The sequence below is a fragment of the Protobothrops mucrosquamatus genome, unplaced genomic scaffold (assembly GCF_001527695.2).
Source record: "Protobothrops mucrosquamatus isolate PMUCROS unplaced genomic scaffold, P.Mucros_1.0 scaffold1072, whole genome shotgun sequence".
NCBI lineage: Eukaryota > Metazoa > Chordata > Lepidosauria > Squamata > Viperidae > Protobothrops > Protobothrops mucrosquamatus.
In genome coordinates this window covers 197,260-203,861 of record NW_015387300.1, presented here as the reverse complement: position 1 = coordinate 203,861, position 6,602 = coordinate 197,260, and positions in this window count along the sequence as shown.

Here is a 6,602-nt window from a genome sequence, read left to right as displayed (position 1 = left end):
CTATTCTCTCTATGTCTCCTTTCAAATACACCATTCTGAATCTCCAGTATTTTCTTTTCTGTGAGAGGCCAACGTATTCTCTGCAGTTAAAGCACATTGCCAACAGATGAGTAAGACCAACTGGTAATCCATGTTTTCTACCACAGTACTCAGAATTGGGGTCTGGGGAGGTGGGGCAAGTAAAATGAAGCTGCTGCCAATCAAAGGAACAAAGGGCATTTGAAATTTGCAGAAAGACTGCAGCTGCATAAGAAGAAAAACCACAAATATCTGTTGGATCAATAAAGAGCAACTTGCACCATCCAAGTGATGACAGAATAATTTTGCTCCCATTGATATTTGACCTGGAATTGTGGCAGTAAGGGAAAGCCCTTGGCAAGAAAAATCAAAGGCCATCAGGAAAATGCATCAGTTTTACTCATGCAATAGCAAGAGTAAAATAAATCTGGCTTTACCAGGACATTAAGGCTGGTTCTTTTCCATACCTTTTCTATTATTCCCTTTGGGGATTTTGTCCTTTTTTAAAATTTTGTGTCATTTTCTTTATTTCTCTTGTTGTTTTTAATCTGACATTTGGGAAACAGCAGATTTCTTAGGGAAAAGAAAAGACTTTTTTTTTAATAGGATTTTATTAGAAACACAAAACAATGGTTCGCTCTACCAGGCCAAGTAGAAACCACCAACTACAATCAGGGGTAGTCAACCTTGGCTCTTTTATGACTCGTGGACTTCAACTCCCAGAATTCCTGAGCCAGCATAGCTGGCTCAGGAATTCTGGGAGTTGAAGTCCACGAGTCATAAAAGAGCCAAGGTTGACTACCCCTGAACTACATTAACTCACTTGTTTCTCCAGTCCAACCAAGATTTCTCTTCAGAACCCGATATAAAAGATTGCTCCTTTTTCACTAATCCCTTGGGCTTTCCTTTGTTTTTCCAGATGTTTGCCCATATGGATACCTAGGAATCAATTTCCCATAGTATCTCCTTTGACACTAAGCAGACCCTCTCCTCTGTCTTTCCCCCCCTATTTTTGCTCTGGTGTTACAATAATCAAAGCAACAGAAAAACAGGCTGTTTTTTTTTGTTCCTACCTTGTCTGAAGATCCATGGAAACTTTGCAACAAGGAAGAATTGCTTCATATAAAACAAATAGCAATATTCCTATATTGGGTTTTTAAAATAGAGGAAAAGAAAGGGAAGCTTTGCAGTATTGTGGGCATATGGTAGGAAAGCAAAAGGATCATGTTTTACCCAATGGACAAGTGAGGAACCAAAAGAGGTCCAGTGGGACATATAAGGGTTGAATCAAGCATAAGCATCTGAAGTTGAGTTAATTGATTTAAGGACCCATTATTAGAGTCAGAGAAGAACATAGCAACTGTTATTCCAAGATGCCCAAAGCAGATCTTGGGCGGCGGGGAGAGGGGGGGAGGAAATCCCAGATAATAGAACCAATTAGAATTCAGATTACTATCAGAAAGGACTGAAACTGTAACAGGTATAGGAAATGACCTTTAAGGATAGGAGGAATAACCACCATTTAGGCAATGGTGAGATAAAACAGGTCTGAGTCCAGGCTAAGAAAGTAACTTCTACAAACATCTCAGACAAGCCCCTTCCTAATTCACACAAAGATAAAAGGAAGAAGGGATGGAAAAGCATATTCAGATTTGTAAGATTGTAAGATTCTGTTACTTTAGCTGTTTCAATAAAAGTCCTGATTCACATGGCATTGGTTTCTTCATCTGATTTACTTTGTTGGACTGACAGAAAGGTTTAAAGCAGCTCAGATCAGAAAACATTACTTCTGTACTGAGGCTGGAAAACACAGGGAGACAGTATAATCCGTTTGTGAATTCAGGAAGTGTTGGGTAGCTAATTGCAGAAAATGCACATCTTCCCTGAAACTGTCATCACCCATGGATATATAATTGCTGGGATTGTAGTGAGTTGTGTTTCAACATGTATATACAGTAAAAGGTGTGCATTTGGAATATGGCTGATTGTTGCAAACTGTGCCACAGGAGAAAGCCTTTTCTATTTAGATATTCTATTCTATTCCTCTTATCCTCTCCTTGCCTGCTATAGTTCCTTTATACATTCAGCAATATTAGGCAACATACCTATTTACAAATTGTACATCAAATCCTATTGCAAAAAGTTTTTAAAATGTTTGTATGTTTTGTTATTTCTTTGTACATCAAGGAGCAGTAAGAAACTATCTGCTTCCTGTAGCGTGATCCAGTTTCATGTAGTGGTTAAGGCTTCAGGCTAAAAACTAGGAGAACAGGAGTTTTAGTCCTGCCTTAGGCACAATGCTGTCTGAATGACCTTGGGCCAGTCACTCTTTTTCAGCCCTAGGAAGGAGGCAATGGCAAACGACGTCCAAAAATCTTGCCCTAGAAAAATGCAGGGACTTGCCCAGGCAGTCCCCAGGAGTCAAAATGACTCATAGGCACACAAAAAAAAACCACCATGATTCTGTAAAAACTTTTTTTTTTAAATCTTTCAAAATACATACAGAATACTGGCCCTTGAACTGAAATATATCACCATTCTGTTATTTGGGAAACTTATAAACAACTGCCCGCATCTACTTGCTTTTACCATTTGAAACCCTTTGTTTTCATAACACATTTTCACATCTGTAAGGCGGCAATTGTCTGACCTGAAGCTGCGTGCTGTGCCCTGCCTGTCAGTTAACATCAAAAGGAATCCTTGAGCTCAGTACCTGCAGCTCTACCAGTCAATCTTTCATCTCACAAAGGCCAACCTACATGAGTTGTTAGTTTTCTTCTCTCTGAGATTTACATATTTTACAAAATGAACCCATTTTGTTTTTTTTATCACAAAGCACAGCTTTGGGACAGAGGAGAGCTTGAGGGATTTGTAATCCTTTTCTGGCTCTTATTTTGGGAGGAAGGGCCATTCCCCTATCCTGAATTTACTTTTCTCCCCAGATCAGAAATGTTACATCACAACATAGGAAGCCATTCTTAAATGTTGAGTTGAATCATTCAATCACCCTAATCCTGTCACTCTCCCTGGTCACCCCTGTTTTTGTTTTTGTTTTACTGTTTTTTGTGCTATTTTGCCAGTTAATTCTTTCTGATGTTCAGTAATATCTAATACTGTAAATTAAGACTGAGTTACTTTTGTTAGTTGAACTAAGTGGCATGTATGCTTGCTCTGATCTGGATGTGGAGAGAAAGCTGGGTTAAAGTAAACTGGAAATTACCTTCAACACAGTCTTCTCTAATCAGATGTCCTCCAAAGATATTGGGACTTTAATACTCTCTGGATATTCAGAGAATTGAACATCTGGAAGACGGAGACTTGGGATTTCTCCTCTGACTTCCCAGATTGGTCCACCAAGCCCCACACTGCCTTTCTTTATCTGGCAAGCAAAGTAGAGTGTGGCATTCTAGAGTCTACTCTGCACTCTATTTGTGGTTTATTCCGCAGTTGCCCTAAGCAAATGTTTTTAAGAAAATCTTATTATTATTAAAAACAAATGAATCCACATTGTCCTATTGATTTAACTTTTACATTTGCTGTATTGTATTGAAATGCAGCCTGAAGAGTTTACGCTATTTGATTCCATCAGGCTTCTATTTCCGCTGTGTTCTTTCCTCCCTGTCTTAAGGCTACTTAAGCTGAAGTTGTGTGTAATTAAACCTACTCTTATTATTTCATATATATCATGAATTTTTTTACTATAATTCTTCTGCACTACCTGAGCAAAAAACTCCTCCATTCAGCAGCCTCTCACTTGCAGGCTATAAATCTCTACAACATGGGCAGGTCCATAGAAAGTTATAATTCTTGTTTGAAGCTTCTAAAGTATTTGTCATCAAATCTAAAGGAGCCCTGTGAGATTTAGGTGAGAAATCTCTGAAGTACGTGAAAGACAAGTACAACTTTTAACGACTGAGAATCTTACCTTCCAGCAATTCATTCTTCTTCCAGACCCCTTGATGCCTAGCAATCTTTCAGTTAAATGTTTTTCCATTCCCCAGCTCAATTCACAGCATTTTATTTTCTGAAAATGCCAGGCACATTCCAAACATTAAAGCAGTTTGCTTTTGTTTTTGCTGAAACCAGGATAGATCTTTGTTGACCAGATACTTCTGAAAATTGAACTCAGGCTCTGTAGGTCAATTGTTTGTGCTCATTTTAGCAGAGTTTTATTATTGTTGTTAATAACATTTTGACATACATGTTGTCAAATTCATGTCAAACATGTCCGACTCTTTGTGACCCATGGGGCACAGCATGCCAGGCCCCCTTGTCCTCCACTGTCTGCCAGAGTCTGCCCACATCCATGCCCACTGTGTCGATGGTACTATCTAACCACTGGCATACCTGTTACTAATAACAAATTTAATTTAAAAGTTGTTACAGGATTATAAAACTTCAAATTAATTTTACAGTTTCCAAAGAGATATCATAATGTTGAATTACAGTTTTGACCCCTATGGTTTTGTCCATTGAACCTACTTTTATATCATAGTTCTAAAACCACTCTGCATGCAGATCAGATTCTGCTAGTAATAAAGAACTAAAAGATTGTTTTGTTGTTGTTGTTGTTGTTGTTGTTAGTTGCGAAGTCGTGTTCGACCCATCGCGACCCCATGGACAATGTTCCTCCAGGCCTTCCTGTCCTCTACCATCTTCTGGAGTCCATTTAAGCTCACGCCTACTGCTTCAGTGACTCCATCCAGCCACCTCATTCTCTGTCGTCCCCTTCTTCTATTGCCCTAAATCTTTCCCAGCATTAGGCTCTTCTCCAGTAACTCCTTCCTTCTCATTAGGTGGCCAAAGTACTTGAGTTTTAACTTCAGGATCTGGCCTTCTAAAGAGCAGTCAGGGTTGATCTCTCTAGGACTGACCAGTTTGATCGCCTTGCAGTCCAGGGGACTCGCAGGAGTCTTCTCCAGCACCATAGTTCAAAGGCCCCAATTATTTTGCATTCAGCTTTTCTTATGGTCCAACTTTCACAGCCATACATTGCAACTGGGAAAACCACTGGCTCGAGGTCAGTGACCACCCCATCGTGGTTATTTGGGACGTTAAGCTCGTTCTTGTATAGTTCTTCTGTGTAATTTTGCCACCTCTTCTTAATCTCTTCTGCCTCTGTTAGGTCCCTGCCATTTTGGTCCTTTATCATGCCCATCTTTGCATGAAATGTTCCCTTCAAATCTCCAATTTTCTTGAAGAGATCTCTGGTTCTCCCTATTCTATTGTTTTCTTCTATTTCTTTGCACTGTTCATTTAAGAGGGCATTCTTATCTCTTCTAGCTATTCTCTGGAATTTTGCATTCAATTGGGTATATCTTTCTCTTTCTCCCTTTCCTTTTGCTTCCCTTCTTTCCTCAGTTATTTGCAAAGCTTCCTCAGACAGCCATTTTGCTTTCTTGCATTTCTTTTTCTTTGGGATGGTTTTAGTTGCTATCTCTTGTACAATGTTACAAACCTCCATCCACAGTTCTTCAGGCACTCTATCAGATTTAATTCCTTAAATCTATTTGTCACCTCTACTATATATTCATCAGGGATATGGTTTAGTTCATACTTGAGTGGCCTAGTGTTTTTCCCTACTTTCTTCAATTTAAGCCTAGATTTTGCAACGAGACGCTCATGATCTGAGCCATAGTCAGCTCCTGATCTTGTTTTTACTGACTGTATAGAGCTTCTCCATCTTTGGCTGCAGAGCACATAGTCAATCTGATTTCTGTGTTGACCGACTTTTTGTGCAGCCATATCACACTGCTGGCTCATTTTCAGTGTCTGAATAATTATAATTCAAGATTATTTTCACAACTACTATTGCCAAGTGGCTAAATTTCATTTGTTATTTTCCATCCACTTCACTAAACTATCAAGATCACTTTGTGCTTTGTTTCTTCTTCTAGACCATTATCTTTTTTGCCCAAGTTATTAATAAAAAATTAAAGTGAGTACTCCACTTCATGTGTCCTTTAATACATTGAGAAACCAGTGAGGAATATCCTTTGAGTATGGATTTCAACTCAATTTTAGACTAATAATCTATTTGCTGATCAGGCTAGCATGGTATATGTTGCAAAATGTTCTGTTGATATATTATAACTACAATATTCTCATAATCAAGCAAAGTTGTTACCTTCTGAAAACATAAGATTGTGTTCAAGACATGTTTTTTTAACAAATCCACATTAAATTCAAGAAACTACTACAAATATTTCTGAAGTGCTTACAGGTTGATTGTTTTGTGACCATAGTGAATTAGTTCCTGTAAATTGGATAATGAAAAAAGAATATGTAAACTATGAAAGATTACAGAAGAAGCTTCAATACTTTTCTCAGAATCCTGGAAAGTATTTGAATAATTTTTTTTTAAAAAAACTATACACTAAAGGTTTCCCACAAGAAATAAAACCCAGCTTTACAAACAGAAATGGTAAAACAAATTGAATTTATTCATAGTTTTAGTGCCAAAGTTGTAAGACAAAGAATACTCAATGATTCATATAACCTCCTCTGTCCTCTTCCACACTCTCTGAATCTTTTTAACTACTTTCGTGGAGGCAGTTGTTAAGTAACCTCAGGTATGAGTAAGT